We start from the raw sequence: 26,978 nt of genomic DNA, 5'->3' as shown, positions 1-26,978 counted from the left end.
TGTGTGTGTGTGTCTTAGCTTATCTTCTCCAATACAGACCGTAATGTGAGCAAACTTTCACATGAACTTTACCAAACACTTCAAATCCTTAAACCACGATCAAGAAACAAAACAAAAGATCAATCATAAAGACAGATTGAATATCTCAACAGTCTGCCAGCCTGGCCACAGCGTGTTCAAACTTAGATATTAACAATAAAGAAACGGAGCTTACTTCAAGATGGTTAGGAGGGCATATTTGGTACGAGAGAGAGACCGTATTTTACTTTGAAGCGATCACGCGGTCGACCGCTTGTTCGGACTTATTAGAGAAATCGGGAGAGAAAGTGAAAGAGAAAAAAAGGAAAAACTCTTGTATGAACGAAACCGAAGCGTCCCCGGTGTTCGCTGAGCAAATCAGATGGCGGTGTTCCTTCCACTTCAGCAGCTAGGCCTCGTGCACATGCTGTCCGGAGCGGTAGCAGAACGAGTGCCTCTTCACGCCAGTTGAAACTGGAACAAAAGAGCGCGAGTTACTCCGCGCTTCAGATCTTATAGATTTCAGCGGGCGGGAACTTGTTTAGGTTCCGGGGTTCGACTTCACTTTGGTGACATCATCACGTTGCTTCCGGCTGCAGGGATTCATGGGAGATTAAGTCTCTCTTGGCGCTGATCTCAATATGCCTTTTTATGTACGCTTCAGGGCGTTTTTGGCACAGTCTTTTGGAGAAAAATACTGCATAGTAATTTCCTCATGAGGGCAGACCCTCAACATAACCATAGCTACCACTCTTCCATCAAAATGTTCCCCACTGAGGTAAACATGGAAAATCAAAGGTAGGTGTTTCTCAACCTTTACGGAGCCACCTCACTGAAGCCTGCAAAGAAAATGAAGTTTAAAAGGGGAGACGTGAGAATTTCCAAACTCAGAGGTGGTTTTGATAAAGATATGAGCAGAGTTTTACACACAAACTGTTCACAATGGATGAGTGTCTTCATCGCTCGCCACCGGTTTATAAACTCAAAGTTCATTTTATGAAGCCGAGTTGCAGAAAATAAACCTTTCAACCGAGAAAACCTTCCACGTTGAAAAAGTTTTAAAACGCCGGACATTCCGAGAAGAGCGACAAGTTTTTGTTAAGTGGCTTGGCTGGCCCCAAAAATTTTCCAGTTGGATTAAGGCCTCAGACCTACATGACGTTTAAAAAGAGAGACAATAAATTAAAAATATATGGATCTGAGACAGTAGGAGGGTTTTTATATCACATTGCCCTGTAACGCCAGTGCTGATGTATTTAAAAATAATACCATTTCCAGTTACAGAACCGATCTCGCTCGTCACATCAATCTGAATGGTAGGTGGCAAGTAGGGCTAACAGAAATCACCTATACCCACTCCTGGTTTAATTTACCGTACGAGCGTACTTTTTTCGAATGGCGAAGAATGAGCGAACCTCAGAAAATCAATAGAGCTCCGATTAGTTCCGGGTATTATAAAAATGTACAACAACTTAGGAACGAGTGCGAGGCTGCTATGAGAAAGATTAATCCTGATTTCTGTCTCATTTCCAGAACCCCTGATCCCACTCTCAAATATCAGATTGGCGGAGAGATAGAATTTAGATTTGCAGCACCTTTGGCGTATATGCTAGGTGTTAATGTGGAGGAGTGGCTGACACCTGAAGGGTCAGCCAGCAATAAACCGGTCAAATCACCCCCCCCCCCCGATTTAACCAGCGGTCTATATCAGTTTTATTGTTATTCAGACACAGTGACCAAACAGTCGGTGGGTGATGTGTATGCTCCATTATTACGTACGGTGAAAGTTGAAGGTACCTTTGGAAACACGATCACTCATGTGTTTAACCCTGTGGATTACATCCCCGTCTCTACGAATCATATAGAAAACATTCACATTGAAATAAAATCTGATCAGAAGGAGCCGATTCACTTCTTATACGGAAAACCAACGGTGGGGCTTCATTTCAGGCCCGCTCACTTCTATCAGAGAAATACAATAATATAACCTGCGTGAAACGGGGTGAGATGGTCAGTTACGCTCTTTTACTCAGCGCAGCATACATCTTGCAAATGAAAAATGATTTATCTTCTGCAGAGAAATGACCCCAACCGATTTATTAATTATTATGTAACTCAGGCCGGTTAAGGTCTTCCGGGTTTTAGCGGCGTTCCTTATTTATACGGGCACGGCCTTGGCTCGATATTTTCAAGGCTCTTCAGATTTATATCACCTTTTGTTAAAAAACGATTTGCTTTGGCAAAGCCACATCTCAAAAAGGCTGCGACCGGGATCGTGTCAGATGTGTTGACGCAAGCCATCAGTAAAATCACAGAGCCTAACGACCAGGAGGGGTCAGGGCTCATGGTTCTGTCAAGGCGAGTCCGGAAAAGACCTCCCGGCAGGCGTGAAAAGGGATCTACTTCACGAAACGACCAGCGCTTAAAAGCCCCAGTTACAAAACGCAAGAGGAAGAAGTATCAACAGCGAGGCTCCGACATTTTCTAATCATGTCACTGCTTCACAGTAAATCATCAGAATGCACACTGAGCGAATTGGACCTCTTCACTGTGCTCATCACGCAACTGTCTATCAAAGATAAGATCTACAGCGAAATTTTACCCATAGCAGTGCTGATGGATAACGTACCTGCAGAATTTTTTGTCCCAGGGGATGGCAAAAAATATTTAGATTTAAACAACACGCTGCTGTTTTTACGTGTGAAAATCACCAGTGATGATGGAACTCCCCTGGTTGATGGAGCGGCCACTGCTCTGATTAATTATCCTCTAAACACAATTTTCTCACAATGCGACGTGGTCCTCGGCGACCGCCTGATTTCTCAATCCAGTGCAACGCATCCCTACCGCGCAATTATTGAAACTCTGCTGAACTTTTCTGAAGCAAGTTTGACATCTCAGCTCAGCACCGGCTTGTTTTTCAATGACACGGCAGGCGCGCATGATTCCATCGTTATAATGGACCCAGTACAGGTCTTAATCAGCGAGCGATTTTTACAGAAAACTTCACTGAGGTGGATCTGATAGGGCCTCTCCATTCTGATATATTTTTCAGTGAAAGACTTCTTTTAAACTCGGTTGATCTCAGAATTAAGCTGACAAGAGCCAGCGATGCTTTCTGCCTGATGGGGGCGCGTGACTCCATCTACAAGCTGAAACTGCTGGGTGCTTCTCTTTATGTGAAAAAAGTTAATATTTCACCTGCCGTACGTTTGGGTCATGAATCTGCTTTAATAAAAGCAAACGCCTTGAATCCCCTTTCACGCCTTTCCATCAAAACTTACTCGATTCCACAAAATTCGAGGATATGTAATCTGGAGAACCTCTTTCTTGGAGCTATCCCTAAATATATGGTACTGGGATTAGTGGATCATGAGACCTATATGGGCAGAAGAGACCTTTCTCCGTTTAATTTTTGCCACATGAATGTGGAATATCTTGCGTTGTACAGAGACGGCAAAGAGATCCCATCAAAAGCATTCCAGCTGACTTTTGATCAAAGACTTTTGTGACACAGTAGGCAAGGTCTGTAGTGCTGAAGCCGGAGCAACTGCTGGGGTTGGTAATTTTGAGTGTTGTTGTTTAAACTGTGGTTGTGTCCGTTGCTCCTGTGTGTTAGATGCTTGAATACTTTGGCTTACAGGTTGAAATTCAGGGGCTGCGGCTCTGAGTTCAGGCTGTGATTGAGATGGTGGTCTTGGTCTCATATTGTTCACAGGTACAGGTTGCCAGTGATAAGTGTCTTCCTCCTTCTTCATCAGACTGTGCTGACCCTTGCAAAGCAGCTTCCTGAATTTTCCCTTGTTTTTTCTTGTGATTTTGCCTTTTTCGGTTTACATTTTGACTTTGTCCTTGTTCCAGTGGCAAATCATTTACCAGCAATCAGAGATTCCTGTGTAAGACTCGAAGATCGCGGTCTCCAGTTTCAGCTTAAACGCAATATACAGGTCCATCTCCTACCCTTTCAACAACTCGATGAATGCATTTTTCTCAATAAGCTCTTAGTTTAACAGGACCTCCACGTTCTGAAAGATTTCTGACTAGTACTCAGTCTCCTGGTTGTAAAGGGATGCCTTTTGTATGTTGGTCATAATACTTTTTCCATTTTTTCAGGGCTTTTGTTGCTGTTTTCAGAAGTGATTTTGTATGCCTCTTGCATACGAATTGCCCATTTTTCTGCATACTCTTGTCTTGTTTTGTGTCACGCGCGTGTGGCGAGGTGAGCTGAGGTGAGGCAAGGATCCACACGCGGGGAGGAAAAACAGGCAGACAGGTGAGGACTTCTAACATCGATTTATTAGAAACACACGCTGGAACACTGAAACAATGACACGACATGGAACACAGAACAGAAGGGGTTTAAATACACGAGGAGAGGGAGCTATGGTGATTGGGAAACAAGAGGCAGGTGGGAGCAATTAACGGAGACACCGACTAAAACCTAAGAGAAGACAGGACAGGGCGTGACAGTACCCCCCCCCCAAAGGGCGGATCCCAGACGCCCACAGGAACAAGGAGCAGGGCGGGAGGAGGGGGACCCGGAGGGAGGGCCCAGAGGAACCGAGGGACCACAGGAGAGGCGGCAGGGATCAGCAGAGTCAGGAGGCCTGCGCCTGCGGCAGACGAGGAGGCGACGGGCCCTTGGAGGCCGGCGCCTGGGGCAGATGAGGAGACGAGGACGGACCCTTGGGGGCCTGCGCCTGGGGCAGATGAGGAGACGAGGACGGACCCTTGGGGGCCTGCGCCTGGGGCAGAAGAGGAGGCGACGGGCCCTGGGAGGGCGGCGCCTGCGGTAGAGGAGCCCTGCAGGCTGGGCCGGAGACACAGGCAGGACCGGCGACAAAGTCCCTGCAGGCTGGACCCGAGCGACCTTCAGAATCACCATTGGAACCGGAGACAGAGGAGACGTCAGACCAGAGGCGACGTCATCGGACGAGCCGACTTCAGAGGAGGCGACGTCAGACGAGCCGACTTCAGAGGAGGCGACGTCGGACGAGCCGACTTCAGAGGAGGCAACGTCAGATGAGCCGACTTCAGAGGAGGCGACGTCAGACGAGCCGACTTCAGAGGAGGCGACGTCATCAGACGAGCCGACTTCAGAGGAGGCAACGTCATCAGACGAGCCGACTTCAGAGGAGGCGACGTCATCAGACGAGCCGACTTCAGGGGAGGCGACGTCATCAGACGAGCCGACTTCAGGGGAGGAGACGTCATCAGACGAGCCGACTTCAGGGGAGGAGACGTCATCAGACGAGCCGACTTCAGGGGCGGCGATGTCATCAGACGAGCCGACTTCAGGGGCGGCGACGTCATCAGACGAGCAGACTTCAGGGGCGGCGACGTCATCAGACGAGCAGACTTCAGGGGCGGCGACGTCATCAGACGAGCAGACTTCAGGGGCGGCGACGTCATCAGACGAGCCGACTTCAGGGGCGGCGACGTCATCAGACGAGCCGACTTCAGGGGCGGCGACGTCATCAGACGAGCCGACTTCAGACGAGCCGACTTCAGAGGAGGCGACAGACGAGCCGACTTCAGAGGAGCCGACTTCAGAGGAGGCGTCGACCCTTGGCTTGGAGGCGTCGACCCTTGGCTTGGTGGCGTCGACCCTTGGATTGGAGGCGTCGACCCTTGGCTTGGAGGCGTCGACCCTTGGATTGGAGGCGTCGACCCTTGGCTTGGACACGTCGACCTGGGAGACGACTTCGGACACGTCGACCTGAGACGACTTCGGACACGTCGACCTGGGAGACGACTTCGGACACGTCGACCTGGGAGACGACTTCGTACACGTCGACTTGGGAGACGACTTCGGACACGTCAACTTGGGAGACGACTTCGGACACGTCGACTTGGGAGACGACTTCAAAGGAAGCGTCGTCAGACGAGCCGACCTGGGAGGCGACGTCGTCAGACGAGCCGACTTCAGAGGAGGCGCCATCAGACAAGCCGACTTGGGAGGCGACGTCGTCAGACGAGCCGACTTCAGAGGAGGCGCCATCAGACGAGCCGACTTGGGAGGCGGCGACATCAGACGAGTCGACTTGGGAGGCGTCGACCCGTGGTCCGGGGGCGTCGGCTTCTGGCCCGGGGGCGTCGCCTTCCATTGGCTTCTGTTTCTCCGGCTTCTGGACCGCCGGTCTCCGAACCGCCGACTTCTGGGCTGGTAACGTCTGCTTCTGGGCCTGCACCGGACCCATCTGCTTCTGGGCTGGTACCGTCTGCTTCTGGGCCCGCATCGTCTGCTTCTGGGCCGGAACCGGAACCGTCTGCTTCTGGGCCCGCACCGTCTGCTTCTGGGCTGGTACCGTCTGCTTCTGGGCCTGCACCGTCTGCTTCTGGGCTGGTACCGTCTGCTTCTGGGCCTGCACCGTCTGCTTCCGGGCCTGAACCGTCTGCTTCTGGACCCCCCCTGGAACAGGCCTTGAGTGAACGAGCAGTGCTAGTGATGAAGACAGGGAGCGCAGAGCGTCCAGTCGGAGCTGATTAGAATGGGCGCTCTGTTGAAGCCGGACCAGCTCAGCTCGTTGACTGGCCAGTTCAGTTGGCTGGATTGTGGGTGTGGCTCCACCTCCCACAGATGACAGAGGAGCCGAGTGGACCGGAGGCGGGACAGCTGGTCCAACCTGGGACGGGTCCAAGCAGCTGCGTCCAGCCGGAGCCGCGAACAGTTCGTCCAGCTGGAGCTCAGCGAGCAGGTGGTCCAGCTGGAGCTCAGCGAGCAGATCGTCCAGCTGGAGCCCGCAGAGTTCAGCGAGCAGTTCATCCAGCTGGAGGACTTGGAGTTCGATGGTCTGACGAACCTGGGCTGTCTCAACCTGTAGACTGGCGTGCTCCGCCCACAGGGTAGCTCCTCCTCCTGCAGACGCCGATTCGGCCGGAGACGGGACCGCTGGTCTGACCGGGGGCGTGTCTGAACTGGCTCGCCGAGCACGGCCAGCGGCGGGCTCGCAGCTCCGTCCTGAAGCGCAGGGCTGCGGTGGATTCCGCCGTCTCCCCACGCCGTGGACCGACCCCGGGGGAGCAAAAAGCCAGCCTCGTGCCCTCGAAGCTGGAGCGATCCCGGAGCGTCTCTCCAGCCAACCTCCCGTCCGGTTCCGGAAGGGCGGCGAGGAACGCCGAGGCAGAAGGTCTGGGACGCCGTCTGCGGCGAGGCGGAGCTGGAGCTGGGGAAGGAGAAGCCGGTCGATAGTCGGCGGAGAGGAACTGGAATAGATACTTCCATGGGAGGATCTCCCCGCTGGACCCTTCAGGGGGTCGTGTCATTCTGTCACGCGTGTGTGGCGAGGCGAGGTGAGCTGAGGTGAGGCAAGGATCCACACGCGGGGAGGAAAAACAGGCAGACAGGTGAGGACTTCCAACATCGATTTTTTAGAAACACACGCTGGAACACTGAAACAATGACACGACATGGAACACAGAACAGAAGGGGTTTAAATACACGAGAAGAGGGAGCTATGGTGATTGGGAAACAAGAGGCAGGTGGGAGCAATTAACGGAGACACCAACTAAAACCTAAGAGAAGACAGGACAGGGTGTGACATTTTGCACTCACTATCAGGTTTTATGTCAAAGATTAGGTCTACTTGGCAATCTAGGTGCTCTACCATAAAGCAGGAAAAATGGTAGGTACCCATTTGCTTCATGTCTGGTACAGTTATACGCATGAAGAATGTGTGGTAGATGGTCTTTCCACTCTGCATTCTTTTCTTCATGTAGTGTGCGTAACATTTGTAGAAGTGTTCTGTTTTGCCGCTCAACAGGATTCCCCTGAGGGTGATAGGGAGTTGTTCGGGAATGGACTATTTGTAGTCTTTAGAACAGGCTGTTTTCGAACTCCCGGCCCTGATCACGGTAGAGTTTTTCGGGGTATCCAATTTGAGGGATAAAGTCAAAGAAGATCTTTTCAGCAGCAGTTTTACCAGACTTATTCTTAGTCGGGTAGGCTTGCGCAAAACGTGTGAAATGATCTACCGGGACTAAAATATACTCATAACCACCTTTACCCGGTTCAAGATGGAGTTACTCAACTGATATGGGTTCAAATGGTGTACTTGTAATGATTGACCCCAAGGGTGCTTTATCTGGAATACATGGTCGTTTCTGTTTCAAATTCAATTAAAATTCAAAGATACTTTATTAATCCCAGAGGGAAATTAGAGTTTCTCGTCTCGTCTCGTCTTCCTCCGCTTATCCGGGTCCGGGTCGCGGGGGCAGCATCCCAACTAGGGAGCTCCAGGCCGTCCTCTCCCCGGCCTTGTCCACCAGCTCCTCCGGCAGGACCCCAAGTCGTTCCCGGACCAGATTGGAGATGTAACCTCTCCAACGTGTCCTGGGTCGACCCGGGGGCCTTCTGCCGGCAGGACATGCCCGAAACACCTCCCCGGGGAGGCGTCCAGGAGGCATCCTGACCAGGTGCCCAAACCACCTCAACTGGCTCCTTTCGATCCGGAGGAGCAGCGGTTCTACTCCGAGTCCCTCCCGAATGTCCGAGCTCCTCACCCTATCTCTAAGGCTGAGCCCGGCCACCCTACGGAGGAAACTCATTTCGGCCGCTTGTATCCGCGATCTCGTTCTTTCGGTCATTACCCAAAGCTCATGACCATAGGTGAGGATTGGGACGTAGATCGACCGGTAAATCGAGAGCCTGGCTTTCTGGCTCAGCTCCCTCTTCCCCACGACAGATCGGCTTAGCGTCCGCATCACTGCAGACGCCGAACCAATCCGCCTGTCGATCTCCCGATCCCTCCTACCCTCACTCGTGAACAAGACCCCGAGATACTTAAACTCCTCCACTTGAGGTAGGACCTCTCCCCCGACCCGGAGGTGGCAAGCCACCCTTTTCCGGTCGAGAACCATGGTCTCAGATTTGGAGGTGCTGATCCTCATCCCAGCCGCTTCACATTCGGCCGCGAACCTACCCAGCAAGAGCTGAAGGTCAGAGCTGGATGAAGCTAGGAGGACCACATCATCCGCAAAAAGCAGAGACGAGATTCTCCTGCCACCAAACTCGACACACTCCACACCACGGCTGCGTCTAGAAATTCTGTCCATAAAAGTGATGAACAGAACCGGTGACAAAGGGCAGCCCTGGCGGAGTCCAACCCTCACTGGGAACAGGTCCGACTTACTACCGGCTATGCGGACCAAACTCACGCTCCTCTGGTAAAGGGACTGAATGGCCCTTAACAGAAAGCCACCCACCCCATACTCCTGGAGCGTCCCCCACAGGGTGCCCCTGGGGACACGGTCATAAGCCTTCTCCAAATCCACAAAGCACATGTGGATTGGTTGGGCAAACTCCCATGCCCCCTCCATCACCCTTGCAAGGGTATAGAGCTGGTCCACAGTTCCACGGCCAGGACGAAAACCACATTGCTCCTCCTCTATCTGAGATTCAACTATCGATCGGACCCTCCTCTCCAGTACCTTGGAGTAGACCTTTCCAGGGAGGCTGAGGAGTGTGATCCCCCCATAGTTGGAACACACCCTCAGGTCACCCTTCTTAAAGATGGGGACCACCACCCCGGTCTGCCACTCCCTAGGAACTGCCCCCGATGACCACGCAATGTTGTAGAGACGTGTCAACCATGACAGCCCTACAACATCCATAGCCTTGAGATACCCAGGACGAACCTCATCCGCCCCCGGGGCTCCGCCGCTGTGTAGTTGTTTGACTACCTCAGCAACTTCTGCCCCCGAGATCGGACAGTCCATCCCCAGGCCTCCCAGCTCTGGTTCCTCCTCGGAATGCGCATTGGTGGGATTGAGGAGCTCCTCAAAGTATTCCTTCCACCGTCCGACTATAGCCCCAGTTGACGTCAGCAGCTCCCCATCCCCACTGTAAACAGTGTGAGCGAGTTGCTGCCTTCCTCTCCTGAGGCGCCGGACAGTTTGCCAGAACCTCTTTGGAGCCGATCGATAGTCTTTCTCCATGGCCTCACCAAACTCCTCCCACGCCCGAGATTTTGCCTCGGCAACTGCCACTGCTGCACCCCGCTTGGCTATCCGGTACCTGTCTGCTGCCTCCGGAGACCCACAGACCAGCCACGCCCTGTAGGCCTCCTTCTTCAGCCTGACGGCTCCCCGAACCTCTGGTGTCCACCAGCGGGTACGGGGGTTGCCACCACGACTGGCACCAGCCACCTTACGACCACAGCTAGCAACAGCCGCCTCGACAATCGCAGAGTGGAACAAGGCCCACTCGGACTCAATGTCCCCCACTGCTCTCGGGACGTGGTCAAAGCTCTGCCGGAGGTGGGAGTTGAAGACCGTCTTGACAGGTTCTTCTGCCAGGCGTTCCCAGCAGACCCTCACTATGCGTTTGGGTCTGCCAGGTCTACGCGGCATGTTCCCTTGCCATCTGATCCAACTCACCACCAGGTGGTGATCAGTTGACAGCTCCGCCCCTCTCTTCACTCGGGTGTCCAAAACATACGGCCGCAGGTCAGATGATACGACTACAAAATCTATCATCGACCTGTGACCTAGGCTGCCCTGGTACCAAGTGTACCGGTGGGCATCCTTATGTTCGAACATGGTGTTCGTTAATGCCAAACTGCGGCTTGCACAGAAGTCCAATAACAAAACACCGCTCGAGTTCAGATTAGGTGGGCCGTTCCTCCCAATCACACCCCTCCAGGTCAAGCTGTCATTGCCCACGTGAGCATTGAAGTCCCCCAGCAGGACAATGGAGTCCCCAGATGGAGCACTATCTAGCACTCGTCCCAGGGACTCCAAAAAGGGTGGGTACTCTGAACTGATATTTGGCCCATAAGCACAAACAACAGTCAGGACCCGTTCCCCGACCCGAAGGCGCAAGGAAGCTACCCTCTTGTCCCCCGGGGTAAACCCCAACACACAGGCAGAGAGTCTCGGGGCTAACAAAAAGCCAACCCCAGCCCTCCGCCTCTCACCCGGAGCAACTCCAGCAAAGTAGAGTGTCCAACCCCTCTCCAGGTCTCGGGTTCCAGAGCCAATGCAATGTGTCGAGGTGAGTCCGACTATATCTAGCCGGTACCGCTCAACCTCTGCCACAAGCTCCGGCTCCTTCCCCGCCAGCGAGGTGACGTTCCATGTCCCAAAAACTAGTTTTCTTGTCCGGGGATTGGACCGCCAAGGCTCCCGCCTTGGTCTGCCACCCGATTCGCATTGCACCGGACCCTTCATGTTCCTCCTGCGGGTGGTGGGTCCACAGTTGGACGAGCCCATGTATCCGGTTCGGGCTGGGCCCGGCCGGGCCCCATGGGCGAAAGCCCGGCCACCAGGCGCTCGCTCACGGGCCCCAACCCCAGGCCTGGCTCCAGGGTGGGACCCCGGTAACCCTCCGGGCCGGGTACTCCGACTCTTCGTTTTAACCGCCATGAAAGATCCTTCGAACCGTTCTTTGTCTCACCCTTCACCTAAGACCAATTTGTCATGGGAGACCCTACCAGGGGCACCAAGTGCCCCAGACAACATAGCTCCTAGGATCATTAGGGCACTCAAACTCCTCCACCACGATAAGGTGACGGTTCAAGGAGGAGGAAATTAGAGTTTCAGTACACACAATTCAGAGATCAGATATACATGGGCAAGACACATGACAAGAATTGGTGACTGTGGTCATTCGCACCCCTGAGTCGCGCTACCTTAATAGAGATCAGAGGGTTACATGAGGATTGGTTCAGGTGGAGAGAAAAAAAAAGGCACATCAGAGTTACCCTCCACTGGGAGGGCAGCTTTGCTCTGCAAAAAAAAAAAAACACCTCAGACAGATATGCAACAGACTTCAGACATCACACAACATAAGTGTCCACTAGGTGGGGTGGTGGGTTGGGACTATCCACACTTTGGTTCCTGCGGCCACTACAAGCAGCGCATTTCGCCTCAGTCTGTACAGGGGGAGGAGCATTGAGGGTTGCAGTGACCCTGGAACGATTCGGTGGCCTTCTCGCAGTCCCGCCCAGGCTGGGATAGGAGACAGAGTTGAGTTGCCATAGCGATGGCACATCCCACATATTTTTTTTTGGGGGGGGGGGGTTTCGTTGGAGCCTTGCAGGCTCAAGGGCACCAGATTCCGATTAGAAATTGTTTTGGGGCCAGATAGAGATCATTTCCTCTCTGTCTTAAAAATTCCTTGGTCCTCAACCTCTCAAAATCCCAATAATGGACATTAATCTATCCCAATCCGTGCTGATTCATCAACTTTATCCTTGATGGCATCCATCTTTTGTGGCAATGAATGAATCTCGGCCAAAGTTCCAAGCTTACAATTCATCTCAACAATTATGTGAGTCTGCAAATTCACAGCACGGTACAAACCATCTTTAAGGTCCGGGAGCAGGCTAATATTCCTCGACAGCTCGTTAAGTTTCCGGTAAGCCAGGAAGCCTCCAAGGCCAATAAGCTGGAAACCTGACACCAACACCACGGATATCCACACGTCTTCAGAGTCCTCCACAGACAGCTGATATAAACAAATCAAGTTCCACTGTTTCCAGGAGTCCATGATGTGTCCAACTGGGTCTGTCCCGGAGGGGCATCCGGGAGTTCCTTCTCCCATTGTCATCGTTGAAAAAATTTTATCATTTGCGTTGAGTGACCAACTGACGAGGTCTATTTTAGTGATTTCAGTTTCTAGTTTCCAGAAAAAATGCAGAAGCAGCCGTGCACCCAGCACACTGAGACAGACAAAGGGCCTTGAGGATAAGATATGGAGGAGAGGAGGAAAAAAGCACCTGCACCCTCCGAGAGCCGGAAGAAGAAAGTGCATGTGCACTGACAAATGACAATCTTCAATGTCCTGCTGCATGAAGGGCCAAAAGAAGCTTTCTCTCACTAAAGCCGGGCGTACACTGTGCGACTTTTTCACTCGTAGCTCTCAGCTTCAGCTCAAACTGTACGACTTCCTCGCAGGGCAGATCTCATGAGTCATGCGCTCACACTGCACGACCCAGTTCTCGGATGCGATCTGACTGCTCACACTGTACGTCTGGTAGCAACACGTCAGCCCTAAAAATACACTAAAAATAGCAGTTTTTACTCAACACGTCAGACTTTTTTGTCTTGTTTTGCCTGTTGTCCTTCGGGAGTGCTGCAGGAGGACACACAGGGATTTATAGGGGTTGGATGAGGAAAACGAAATAAAGAAAGTAAATCTGTGTTTAGTGATCAGTTTAATTTGACATGAACACAACAAACACGCTTTCTTGACAATCTTTGTGAGTAAAAAACGTGTAGAAATTAAAACGAACAACGTGTGTTATTAGGGAAATAGCGGGCGAGCGGTGTTGATGCAGGATTGCGCATGCGCCGTGAGCGGTTCTGACACATTTTGGGTCGCAGCTGGTCGCAGTGCCGCTTCAACAGTGCAATACCCTCACGAGGGACGAGCAAAATGTTAAACACGCCAGAAGTCCATGCGAGCTCATGATTGCTGATCGGTAGCTGGTCACGTGGTGTTAATTGCCTCTCGTAACCCCTGTACACTACACGACGCTCGGCGCAAAACTCGCCGCGATCTTGTGGATTCTCGCACGAGTGGAAAATCAGCTCAAAAAAGTGAAAAAGTCGCACTGTGTACGCCCGGCTTAAGTGAATGATTTTGTCAGCGCCTACATGTCCCAAGCCATTGTGCAAATGTTTTAAAACAGTCTGTCAGTTTAGTGGGAAGAACTGTTTTCTTTGCCCAGAGCATCAGTAGAGCAGTCCTTTGTCAAGCTTTTGTTTATTCCATTCATGTCTCTTTGTTTCACATGTAATTTGTTTCTTGTTTTTTTCATTAGACACCATATACAAATGAATGCATATGTTAGTGAGAAATGGTACTTGAATCTATTTGTATGACATGTTATTGTACACATTATCTTAAGATGACTGAAATTGATCATTCATTCATTAGGACTCCATCCTCTTTTTTTTAGTTGTATCACCTCTGCGATTGAAGCATCCTCTCTTTGAGCTGTTTTGATGTCTTCGGGAGAGAGCATCGGGGTTCCTTCTTGGGGTGTGTCATTTGCATTTGAGTTTAATTGTAGTGCAGCAACCCAAGTTACTTCACTCTCTCTCCTGGCTTTGTTCCCTTGCCAAATAGCAGATATGACCTCTGGGGGCACGGTTTCTGTATATTCGGACAAGTAATCTGGCAGTTAGATGGGATATCTGGACAGTGTGTCAACGTTTGATTTGCCGGGGCGATACTTGATGGAAAAATGAAAGTCTGTTAACTCACCCACCCACCGATGCCCCACCACGTTTAATTTGGCTGTGCTCAAAACGTATGTGAGGGGATTATTATCTGTGTACACTGTGAAAAAGGGAGCGTACTAAAGGTAATCCCTAAATTTATCACAGATCGCCCACTTCAACACAAGAAACTTAAGCTTGCTAGAATGAATGTGATCGTTTTTTTCTGCCGGCGTAAGAGTTCTGGAACCATAGGCTATGACACATAAGTTGCTCCCCTGTTGCTGGTAAAGTATGGCTCCCAGGCCTTCGTTCGAAGCATCGGTATGAAGGACAAAAGGCAAGTCAAAGTCTGGATATGCGAGAATAGGTGGTCTTGTCAGTCGGTATGTCGGACTTCTGGTTGGTAACAAGATGGCGCCTGTGCTTGGCTTAGCCGCAGTCACCATCCACTTTTTCAAACTTTTCTCCACTAACCTCCTCTTTTCCACCTTGCTCCTGTCTGCGATCCTCTTTAGTAGTGTCCCTGCTACTATCTCCTATGAGTGCCAGACTCTTTTGTCCTTCCGTTCGTTCACAATCACCCAAGATGCACCGAGGACGTACCTGCCTGTTTGTTTATCTGAGTGGCACACTGCCCTGGAGCCAAACGACGATCCCAACCAGCACGCCTCCAGCGATGTTTATCCGGTCCCGGGAAAATGTCGGAGGAAAAGAGGTAAACGAGCAGGAATCCAGGTGAGAATAAGACTTCTCTTAAAGCATGGTTTATCTAGTAAACATTGGCGTGATCTTGTAGCTTCTTGTCCTTTGTTTGGCGACTTGAGCGCCACTTCCGCATTCCCGCCAGGCCGCGTTGCAGCGTGGTTTCTCCATCCAAGTTTTTTAAGGTCTGTTTATCCTCATTCCTCAGTAGTTTCTCTTCCTGTTCCCTCCATAAGTGGTTTTTATAAACACCGTGGATCTAACCCTGCTAATTTACATCCACTAACTCTATCAGTTTCTGTTGTTTCTGATTCCTCCACCTCACTCAGCATGGCTCTATTAAATACCCGCTCTCTTAACAATAAGTCCTTCCTGCTCAATGATTTAATTCTCTCTTAAAAACCTGGATTTTCTGTTTCTGACTGAAGTTTGGCAGCAAACATCTGATTATTCTGGTCTGATTGAACTCTTCCCGAGTGGTTATTCTTTTCTTAGCCAGCCCCGGGGTTCTGGTCATGGTGGAGGCCTAGCTGTTGTTTTCAGAGACCATCTTCCATGTAGCACTACAACCTCTGGTCACTTTGCTTCTTTTGAACTGCAGCTGATTAAAGTCGGGCGTAAGGACCCGTTCTGCTGTGCTGTGATTTATCGTCCACCTGGTCCACACGGTTCTTTCCTTCAGGAGCTTAGTTACTTTCTATCCTCCACTGTGAATCTGTCCAGACTGGTGATTGTGGGTGACTTTAACATCCACGTTGATGATCTGTTTGCCATGAATTTCTCCAGCCTTATGGACTCCTTCAGCTTTACCCAGCATGTTTCTGGCCCCACACACACCAGGGGACACACTCTGGACCTTGTTTTTACCCTGAGTCTAAATGCTGACAGTGTTTGTCCTGAGGACGTTTATATTTCAGATTACCATTGCATTTTCTTTAACTTGTCAGTTTCTGCATCCCCACCTCCTGCTAGCCGTATGGTTAGTTCTCGTTTTCTTAATGAGAGCAGAGCTAGCAATTTTTCTGCTGCTTTTGATCCAACCTGTTCTTCTGATAATGACCCAGATTCCTTAACTTATCAGTTTAACAAGCACTGCCTCTCCATTCTGGACAACATCTGTCCTGTCAGAACCAGGTCAGTTCCTGCAGTGAACCCCACTCCCTGGTTTAATGACAGCCTTTGCAGCCTAAAGCGCCAATGCAGAAAAATTGAGCGCTTGTGGAAGAAAACCCATCTCCACGTCCATCTGCTGCACCTAAAGGATCTTCTGACATCCATTAACTCTGCAGTCAGAGACGCTAGGGTTTCCTATTTTTCCAACCTGGTGTCCCAGAGCAAAGGGAATCCCAAGGTGCTGTTTAACACCTTCAGCAGTATTGTCTCTCCTGCCTCTCCTACAGCCTCCATCCACTCTGTTGCAGACTGTGAGAACTTTCTGTCTTTCTTTGTGGACAAAGTCAATCTATCAATCAATCAATAAATCAATCAATCAATCATCAATCAATCAATCAACCAATCAATCAATTCTTTATTAATCCCAGAGGGAAATTAGAGTTTCAGTACACACAATTCAGAGATCAGACATACATGGGCAAGACACATAACAGGAATTGGTGAGTTTGGTCATTCGAAACTCGAGTCGCGTTACCTTAATAGAGATAAAAGGGTTACATGAGGAGTGGTTCAGGTGGAGGGAAAAAAAGGCACTTCAGAGGTACCCTTCACTGGGAGGGTAGCTTTGCACTGCAAAAAACACCTCAAACAGATATGCAACAGACTTCAGACAACACAACATAATATAAGACTCTTAATAGGAAGGCAGGGGGGGCTGGAATCCTGTTTCCCCCAGCGAGAGTAGCCATCTGGGGGGTTGGGGGGGGGGGGGGGGGGGGGTGCTAGGTTGGGTTTTCACAGCATCTGTCTGCATTCCTTCATGGGGGTTTTAGTCGCTTGCAGCTCAAGGGTACCAGGGCATCAGATTCAGATAACAAGAATTTGTTTGGGTCAGGCTGAGATAATTTTTCTCTCTGCCTTCAGTCTTTAAACTGATCATTTCCAGTCCTTCGGTGAAGCCAATTTTAGGTTTCTAAGCTTGTCCATACCGTCCGGTGACTCTCTCCAAGATGACATCCATTTTGCACACTAATACCGGTATCGCAGCTAGAACACTGTCCAGCTTACGATTCACCTCGAGTAACGTCCCAGTCTGAGAAGTCTCCACACAGACGGGGCTTTCCGTGGGTGCGGGCCGCCCACCAATCGCTCCAGTCCCAGTCTTCTCCAAATTTACAGAAAACCACATATCCTCCCACTCTAATCAGGAGAAACATAGTGTTCATCAGACCAAATATCAACAAGTCTTCGATGTCCTCAGTGTACAGCTGGGAGAGGCATATGATCTTCCACTCCTTCCAGGAATCCAACATATATCCCACCGGGTGTGTCCCCCGTGGACATGTGGGAGTCCCCTGCTCTCATTGTTGAAAAAATCTTATCGATTGCATTGAATGACCAGTTTATCAAATCCATGGTTAGTAAAAAAAAAAAATAGAATTTTTCTGAAGAAATGCAGAGAAGCGCTCTGTGGGCAGACAGGACAAAGAGCCTTGTGAAAACAAGATAAGGGAGCGAAAGAGGGAAGCATCTGTACTCCTCGAGTGCCTGAAGAGAAATCCAATAAGGTTAGATCTAGCATCTCTCCCTCAGCTTTATCGCTGCCTCTCCCGACTCCAACCAGGCCCATCATCCTAGATAGCGTTGCTCCTGTTTCTTTGCCTGAGTTAACCAAACTAGTTAACTCTATGAAGACCTCTGCATGCCCCCTCGACATCTTACCCTCATCTTTGTTTAAAAGTGCTTTTCAGTCCATCTGTCCCAGCGTGCTCTCGATAATTAATGCTTCTCTGGTTTCTGGTCAGGTTCCTGCTTACTTTAAGAATGCTGTAATCCACCCGCTTCTTACAAAACCGAGTCTTGACCCCTCTCACCATAGCAGCTTCAGACCCATCTCTAAACTTCCATTCATCTCCAAGATCTTGGAAAAAGTTGTGGCTAAACAACTCACAGCTGCTCTTGATGAACACAACATCTATGATTGCTTACAGTAAGGTTTTTGTAGAGCTCATTCTACTGAAATAGCTCTTCTTAGGGTCTCTAATGACCTTCTGAATCACAGTGATGCAGGGGACTGTTCTGTTCTGGTCCTGCTGGACCTGACTGCAGCCTTTGACACTGTTGACCATCACCTGCTACTGGAGAGGCTGAGAGACTGGGAAGGCCTATCAGGAACTGCTCTGGAGTGGTTCTCCTCTTATATTTCTGAGCGCTCCTTTTCTGTGGCTGTCTCCAAGTTTAGGCCCTCCGCCACCTCCCTTACCCATGGTGTCCCGCAAGGTTCTGTGCTGGGGCCTCTGCTCTTCCTCCTCTATCTGCTTCCTCTTCAGCACATCCTGAGCTCCTTCAAAGGAATCTCCTACCATCTTCATGCAGATGACATCCAACTGTACATCTCTTTTAAGCCCCATGAGATGTCTAAGCTGCAGCTGTTACACACCTGCTTAGACTCTATCAAAACCTGGATGGTTGGGAGCTTTCCACAGCTGAATGAAGATAAGACTGAGATCCTCATCTGTGCCCCAGACAAGCCGGTTCCCAAAGTCAGAGACTCTCTTGTTCAGCTTGCTTCCCACACCAAACCTTCTGTCAGGAATCTTGGCGTGACCTTTGACCCAGCTCTCACCCTGGATTCTCATGCCAGTTCTCTTGTTCACTATTCCTTCTTCCATCTCAGGAACATTGCAAAGCTGAGTCCCATTCTGTCCCGCTCTGAACTTGAGACTGTTCTCCACACCTTCATCTCCTCACGCTTAGACTACTGTAACTCTCTTTTCACGTGTCTGAGCAGAACCTCCCTGAACCGTCTACAGGTGGTTCAGAATGCCTGTGCTCGGCTTCTGACCAAGTCCTCCAAACACACCCACATCACCCCGCTTCTCCTCCAGCTTCACTGGCTGCCAGCCAACATCAGAGCTCATTTCAAGATCCTGGTTCTGGTCTATAGGGCCTTACATGGACAAGCACCATCTGTCATGTTCTGTGTCCCTTTGTTCCCCAGCCCCTCCAGTTCCCACTCCAGGTTCTCCTTTTGTGTTTCATAGCGCCCTCATGTGTCCTTTGTCTGCATCTCATTTATGTGTCTCCTGTGTTCCTTAAGTCTTCTCCAGTCACCCCTCTGCAGCCAGTCATCCCTCTGCAGTGTTTATAGTTTCAGCTTTTCATTTTTATTAGTCTCTTTAATATGTTTTGTCCCACCGGTTTTTGTAGTTCTCCTTCCCTTTAGAATTTTAGTTATATGGTTGCTTTTCTGTTTTTAGGTTCACTCTTAGGTCATGTTAGTTTCTTCCCTGATTAGTCATTGCTTTCACCTGGTCCTCCCCCACACTCCACACACCTGCAGCTCATCTGCCTCCCATTATGCCCCAGTGTATTTAAGCCCTATCTTGTCTCTGTGTTTTGTCGGTCCATTGTCGTTGTCAGTGTTGTTTTGTCCGTCTCCTGTGTTCTCCTGATCTTGCTCATGAAAGAGCTTCTGTTTCGCCTTTTTTGCCAGCATTTGCCTTTGGATTTATGCCCAGCCTCCTAAAATAAAAGGATTTTTCCTTCATATCCACTTCTGCCTGGTGTCATCCTGGGTTACTGCATTTTGGGTCCAAACCATCCTCTCAACGTGACACCATCTTACATTGGTGATCTTCTTAGTCCCTACACCCCAGCAGGTCCCTGAGGTCCAGTGATCAAAGCCTACTGGTTGTGCAGCGCACCAGGTTAAAGACCAAAGGTGACAGATCATTTGCTGCTGTGGCCCCCAGACTCTGGAACTCTCTCCCCCTGAGCCTGAGATCAGTGGACTCAGTGGTCTCCTTTAAAAAAAGCTGAAGACTCACTTGTTCAAGCTGGCTTTTGTATGACCTTCTTCACCACTCTCTCTTTATTCTGCTCTCCCCACCTATTCAACCTTCCTCAGGATCCACTGATTTCCCTCTTTCCTATTCACTCTCTCTCTTTCTTAACTTTTCTTGAAATCACAATTGTCAATTTTATGCACATTTTAAATATATTTTTAACCATTTTCTAAATTTGTTTTTTATATTTTTATATTTTTTGTTTTTGTGAAGCGCCTCGTGATTTTTATCTTGAGAGGTGCTATAGAAATGATATTTTCTTCTTCTTCTTGTCAGCATATCAACAAAGTGTGACACTACTGCGCTGTGTTCTTGCGTCTATTTGACTGGTGTTTTTGAGGGAAGTTGACTGCTAATGTTAGTGTTTCATTTTGTTTTGTTAGCTCTGACTTGTTTGAGTTTGCAATCTAACTCACAGGGACTCTCAAGTAGCTTAAACAGCGGTCTGGCTAACCTGGAAAAGTCCTGAATAAATGTCCGGTAGTAACCTAGGAACCCGGGGAGGGCTCTCACTTCTCCCACAGTCTTTGGTTCTTGGTCTCTACGCTGGTAAACCGCTTTTAGGTCTTTGGGGTCTATCTGGGCACCTTAATTAGTCACAAGATGACCAACGTACCTGATCTGTCTCTTAAATAGTTTGCACTTGATAGGGCATTACTTAACACCGTGTTCTCTAAGTCTGTGTAAAACACATATGAGGTCATTTACATGGTCAGGAAAAGTCTTAGAGTAACACAACACATCATCTAAGTAAGGAGAACAACACTCATCCCTTAATCCCTCAAGAACTCCTTCCATGCATCTTTGAAATGCTGCTGGGGCATTGGTAAGGCCAAATGGGAGACAGTTCCACTCATATAACCCCCAAGGAGCGCTAAAAGCGGTGAGATGTTTGGTTTTCTTCCATGAATCCATGGTGATAAGCACTGCCTTGATCGAGTATGGAGAACCATGAATATCCCCCCCAAGTTATCCAGCAGGTCTTGAATGTGTGGGAGTGGATGACGGTCAGGGATAGTTTTGCAGTTTAATCCTTTAAAATCGACACACAAGCGTAAAGACATGTCTTTTTTTTTCTAACACAGACCACTGGTGAGGAGTACGGTGATGTGGACTTCCTAACCCAGCCGTGGTCAAGCAGCTTGTGGACATAGTCTTTCACCTCTTTGTACAAAGGTTTGGGGATTGAATTATAAGATGTTTGGACTGGTATGTTGTCTGTGAGGTTAATTTTAAGTTGTAAACTTGGAATGCAGCCAATGTCTGCGTCTGTTTGGGCGAAAACATCAGATTCTTCAAACAACATGTCTCTTACAATGCTTTGCTCATCTTCTCCAAGGTGAGACAGATCGACGGGTGGATGCCATCTTTCACTTGTATTTTTTGTTTGGCATTTGTCACCATTGTTGTGGTTTGAACTTACATTGGCAGAATGTGCATTCACACACGGTTGGGACTTTGGGTCTGGCTTCATTTCAGTAGCTTCTTCTAGTGTACCAAGAGTAGATCTCTTTGGAAGGTAAATGTCATGCTTTGCGGTATTCTGTACAGGGATTTTGACAGTCTTTGTAAAACAGCTAGGAACATCCACGACTGCAGGGAACAACTCTAAACTATCAGGACAGTTGTGCACTACACTGGGCTGGAAAAGCATTGCCCCGTCTACAGGGAATCCTGTCACTCTGCAGCGAACTTCACCAATCTGACCTGCTTGTACCATGACGCCCTTTTTACCAGTCTTAACATTACACTCCACATCGTCGTCATCTAACGTCAAAATGTCAAGCGTAGACGCTAACGCTTTAGCTACACTATCATCAACACTTAAAGCTTCTCTGAGTAGACTTGTGATATCAGGGTCAGTGTCTTTGTTATCTCAGCAATAACGTTACTGCCGAAAATGGGGTGGTTAAGACAGTCCTGGGTGATGAGAATGGGAACTTGGATAGTGACATGTCCATAATTTTTACTTAGTATTTGGAGTTCTGTGTCTGCCCATCCTCTAAAAGGGACATTTGTGCCATTTGCAGTAGAGATTTCAAGTGGTTTGTCTGACAGGAGGGATTCAAGTGGTTGAATGGGAACATTAGGTAATGTCTCTTTCATCCAGGTTTCCCCCACCATTGTCACTTGGGCTCCTGAATCAAGTAGCATTTGAACTGGAGCTCCATTGTGAGCACATGAAACCATGCATCTTTTACCTATGAGTTGTGCAAGTTTCTTTCGTGGTGGCGGCAGAGTTGTCTTTGACTTTGCAGGTTTTGGCCGACTATTTAATAGGGACACATGGTCTGTCCTGGTCACTGGCTGCCCCTCTCCAGCAACCTTTTCGCATTTCCCAACACCTTTGGTTATAAACAGCCTATGGCCCGGTGTCCTGTTTGGCCACACACAAAACAATGTTGACAAGAAGTTTTGTTTTTGTGTACGCAAGACTTGCATCTGCCTCGGTTTTCTGCTGTTACCTGTGAACCGTGTCTTTGGGAAATAGAGTCAACAGATAAGGTGTTGTCAGGTGGCCTGGTCATTTGGGCAAGATGTTTAGTCAGTGAGGACACCTGTGCTGTTAGTTCCCTAATAGCATCTTGTTGAGTCTGTCGTTCTTTGTCAGTCTTATTGTCTTTAGTCCTGTCACCACTGTCAAGAGTCGCAACGGTTACTGGCTTAATCTTAATAGTTGCACCCAGTCTTTTCTGTCTTTGGGCTTCTTCACTAGTTGACTTAGTGATTTGTTCAAGTAAGAAGTTGTCACTAACTTGCATGTCATTAAGGTGAGGTTTTTAGTCACGTCTCACATAGTCATTTTTTTCATCTAACCCTTGATAGAGAGTATGGAGAAAAGTACCTTGTACGAGTTTCATGTCATAGTGAAAACCAGTAACAACTTGTTGTGACTCGAAAAGAATACACTGCTTTAAGCCCATTACTCCGTACAAGAACTGTTGTGGACTTTCTTTGTTGGACTGCTTAGCATTGGTCAGCTCTTGAAAGAGCTCAGTACTATTTTTGTCACGAATGTGAAAGCGAAGAAATTTCTTAAGTTCATCAACATTTACATCACTCTTGTTAGTTAACATGTCTCTGAATGTACCTGATTTTGTGATTTTAAGTACACTTCTGATAACTTCAGACTCAGAAAACCCTTCTTGTAACTCTTCATCAATTTGCTTTCACAGGTTACCATAAGAGATATCTGAACCAGTATCTGATATTTGTCCACCATAGAGTTTAAACTCTCTGCGTGGTAGCAAGCTTGCTACATCACTAAGACTCAATACCGGATTTCTAGAGCTAGAAGACGGGCTAACCATGCCCAGTGGAGGAGCATTTGTTCCCATGGGTTGTGGTGGAGCGGTGAGACTCTTCTGCGATGCACCAATGTCTCTGGGGGGTGTGACAGAGCGTGTGCTGGGAGAGGCCAGTTCTGAGGTAAAAAGAAAGGGAATAGTAGTTGGGTCAACCTCCTGGGCATGGACTGGTACCTCAACTCTAGTTGGTTCAGTATTTGCAGATGTCAGTAAGTCGGTGATCAAGTCATCTAGGAGGAGTAGATGGGACATACCTTCATCTTCCCTGACCTTCAACTTGTCACTTCTCAAGTAGTTGAGGATCGACTTATACAGGTCAATGTCACTTAGCTCTTCAATGTTGGCCTTTGCAGTGCCGTCATCAATAGAGAGGACAATGGTTTATGTTTATGTTTATTTATTTGGCAGATGCTTTTATCCAAAGCAACTTACAATTATAACCTATTTTATATGTTTGTAGCTGACTTGTACTTAAATTAGATAGCTGTCTCTTGATCTTGACGATCAGCGCCCGCCGTGGTGCATTGGTGGCCATGATGTTCAATGGTGGTAGATGCTCTCTGGATGACACACAGGGATGTAGCCTTCTTTGAAATGCTGGACACCTCAAATGCTGTACTTGCACTCCTCACCCGGCAGTGAGGTTACTCCAAATGATCCCGGACGAGCCCCCAATTGTGACCGGCACCATCCCTAGGGGTAAGCTGGGTGGTGGCAAGAGGCACACAGCTAGCGTAGGTTGTGTTGCCGAAATCAGAGTCTATGGCTGTGGACAGATGAGGGAAAAACGTTGTCAGACCATAGCTCGTTTAATTCTGACATTTCACACACAACACATTCATACAATAGGCAATAATACCAAAAATAAGTGACAGCACAGTAAATAATAGTAATAAAATGAAAATCAATAAGTATAATTGAAAAAATATTGAAAAGTGCAAATAATACAGGCTGTAAATAGAATACAATTTACAAAACACAATAATAAAATCCATCAAAAATAATAATAAAATGACTCTAAACACCTTTGCTCACTCCCATCACTAAATAATTACAGCAAAAGAGCTTAATTTACTCTCTAGTGCCAAAAACACAATCTGTTATTTCCGATCTCACTCATACACACACACACACACACACACACACACACACACACACACACACACACACACACACACACACACACACACCAAAGCGCTGAGCTAAATCAATGAAAATGTGCCTCTAAATGGCGGGCTGATCAACAAAATAACACCCAACATGGGGATCTCAATAAACTTGAATTTAAACCCTTACTTCTGCTTATTTTATACCCAACCCTTTGTGAAACTGCTAGAAGACTTAGTTGTTCTTTATAATACCTATTTTGGCTTCAAATACATCAGTTTCGTACTGCGAATTTATCTACGAACAACAAAAGCGACCCTACAAAATGGCGGAGGTACAGGCCCGTTATAAAACACACAAATACCTCGTCATTCACCCTTCAGGAACAGTCAACATTTCATTACAGTGTTTCTACCTGGATATACATTCATTTACATCTTATTAGGACCAAGTTTAAGTTCAAATATTTAACTTTGATAGACAGACCATTGGACAGACGAGGGGAACACGTTGTCAGACCATAGCTCGTTTAATTCTGAGCTGCGCCTGCACAGAAGCCCTCTATGCCCACAGTGGCACCACAGCACCCTCTGCTGGTGTGAATGAGCACAGCAACCTTAATTTTACATAATACACAAACTTTATAATACAAAAAAAAATAGAAGGGGTGTCTGTTTTTCATTAAACTTATTATAAAGCATTTTACAGTCTACTACAATGCATGTGAACATGTTAGCCTGGCTGAAGGCAAACTGGTTCTAATCGAGCTGAAGCACCCACATCATGCGGTAGCAATCCAAATACATCCTGCATGTAAACGGGTCAGTCGAACAAAACTGGTAGGACTCTCGTGTTATGGAAGTGATGACACCGTGGAAGTGGTCTTCTGACAAGACCATCGTCACAAAGCAACACACGTAACACCATATAACAGGACAGTACTACCAAATAAGCTGTGCTGCAACGTTGTTGTTGTTGTACATTTATTCTAGCCTGGACTGCCAGACCCCTTCTCTGTTTAATTCTGCACAGAGAAAGAGTCTGGGAACTCTCCTATTCAAATAACCCCTCCCCCTGAGAATTCTAACCGAGCCAATCAGTGCTGTATAGAATACGTCACACATCACAACGCCGAGTTTGTCATAAACATGGCAACTGAAGCGGAGTTCGCTGCAGCTCTTTCCTCTGTTCTAAATTACTTGGGCACGTCTTTAAAACAACAACAAGTAGAAGCGCTAAGAGCCTTTCTTCTAAAGCAAGATGTTTGTGCTGTCACCAGACGCCATTTTTGACTACAGTTAAAAAACTACAGCGTCGCGGATGTCACTCACAGCGACGCTCTGTTTCTCATAAACAACGAAGACAGCGGCAGAGTTCACTGCTGCTCTTTCCTCTGTTCTAATTGACTTGAATGTCTTTAAAACCACAAGTAGAAGCGCTAAAAACATTTCTTCGGAAAAAAAAAAGCAGTACAGTCAGCATTTCCGTATTTTTTGTTATTGGTTATTTTTGAGCAGCCTAGTCCCGCGCCTCAAGTGCCTCTCTGCCTGTGAGCTACCAGACTCTTTCTCTGTGCAGAATTAAACAGGACGAGTCTGGCAGGCCAGGCTACATTCATTCAGCCATTGTGCATATCCTGTTTCAATTACGTCCGCTTCCCTCCCACCAGCCTCTGTTTACCGCTTGTGTTGCTATAAGCTAACGGGAAGAATGCCGAAATGAAAAGGTGTGTGTCGCCACCTACTGTACCGGAGTGGAACAAACTACTTGAGAGACTGGTTTCCTAATGCAAATTCACTAGATAAAGACTCCTAGCTCATTACAATAAGATCGACCTGGATCAACTTAGATGTCGGTCAGAGCGCATGTAAACACACTTTCACAAAACCTGGCTATAGAGGGCACCCTCCATTCACCTTTGCAGTATATTTACACAAAATGATGTTTTGCTTTTATTCCTGCTGTATGAGCTAATGGTGAGTATAGAGCTCCGGGAGTTGACGTCACTTCTCCCGGCATGCAACAGTTCAAATCGAAACAGCGCCATATTGGCATGCAGAAGCCGGCAGCTGGACTATTAAGTATTGTCAGAAAACTCAATCAAACGGGAAATATGGTAGATTCCTGTTGTGCCCCAGGATGCAGAACAGACGCGGACGACATAAGGAATGAGCCATCTACAGGATTCCCCAAGATCCGGAGCGCCGCAAACGTTGGATCATTGTAATAAAATGCGCTAGTGACCGGGCGAAAATGAAGCTGTGGGATCCCGAGAGTAAAGGTTTTCGCTTATGCAGCGACCGCTTCATATCAGGTACTTAAACCAACGTTTCCTCAACTGTGTATGGTATTTATTTTAAATGCTTTTATTACGATTCTTAGTGGGCTTCCTAAACTTATTTTGGCGTGGCTTTTTCTGTCTTATTACTCATAGCAGCAAGTAAACATCACGTAAAACGTTGCCTCGTGAGTTCTGCGTGCTGCCGTTTCCGTGTTTTATGATCACAGCAATTAACCGGCTAAGCTGTATTTAATTTTTAAGCAATGGTTGATCAATTGTCAGATCACACATAAAAAGCACTTTGGATTGCTATTATCTGTGTCACAGTGACTACTTACATGTAAATCTGTTATTTGTCCGTCCATCCATCCATTTTCATCCGCATATCCGGAGTCGGGTTGCGGGGGCAGTAGCGTGACTTCCCTCTCCCCA

At 48.3% G+C, this 26,978-nt stretch overlaps 1 protein-coding gene across 1 annotated transcript in view; it reads left to right on the top strand.

The window, feature by feature from the left end:
- samd1b (sterile alpha motif domain containing 1b) overlaps positions 1-26,978 on the top strand; it is a 45,037-nt gene that overhangs the window by 9,723 nt on the left and 8,336 nt on the right. The gene's annotated exons all lie outside the window — the stretch shown is intronic.

The sequence above is a fragment of the Nothobranchius furzeri genome, chromosome 4, assembly GCF_043380555.1.
Source record: "Nothobranchius furzeri strain GRZ-AD chromosome 4, NfurGRZ-RIMD1, whole genome shotgun sequence".
Classification (NCBI taxonomy): Eukaryota; Metazoa; Chordata; class Actinopteri; order Cyprinodontiformes; family Nothobranchiidae; genus Nothobranchius; species Nothobranchius furzeri.
This window is presented reverse-complemented; position numbering and strand designations above follow the sequence as displayed.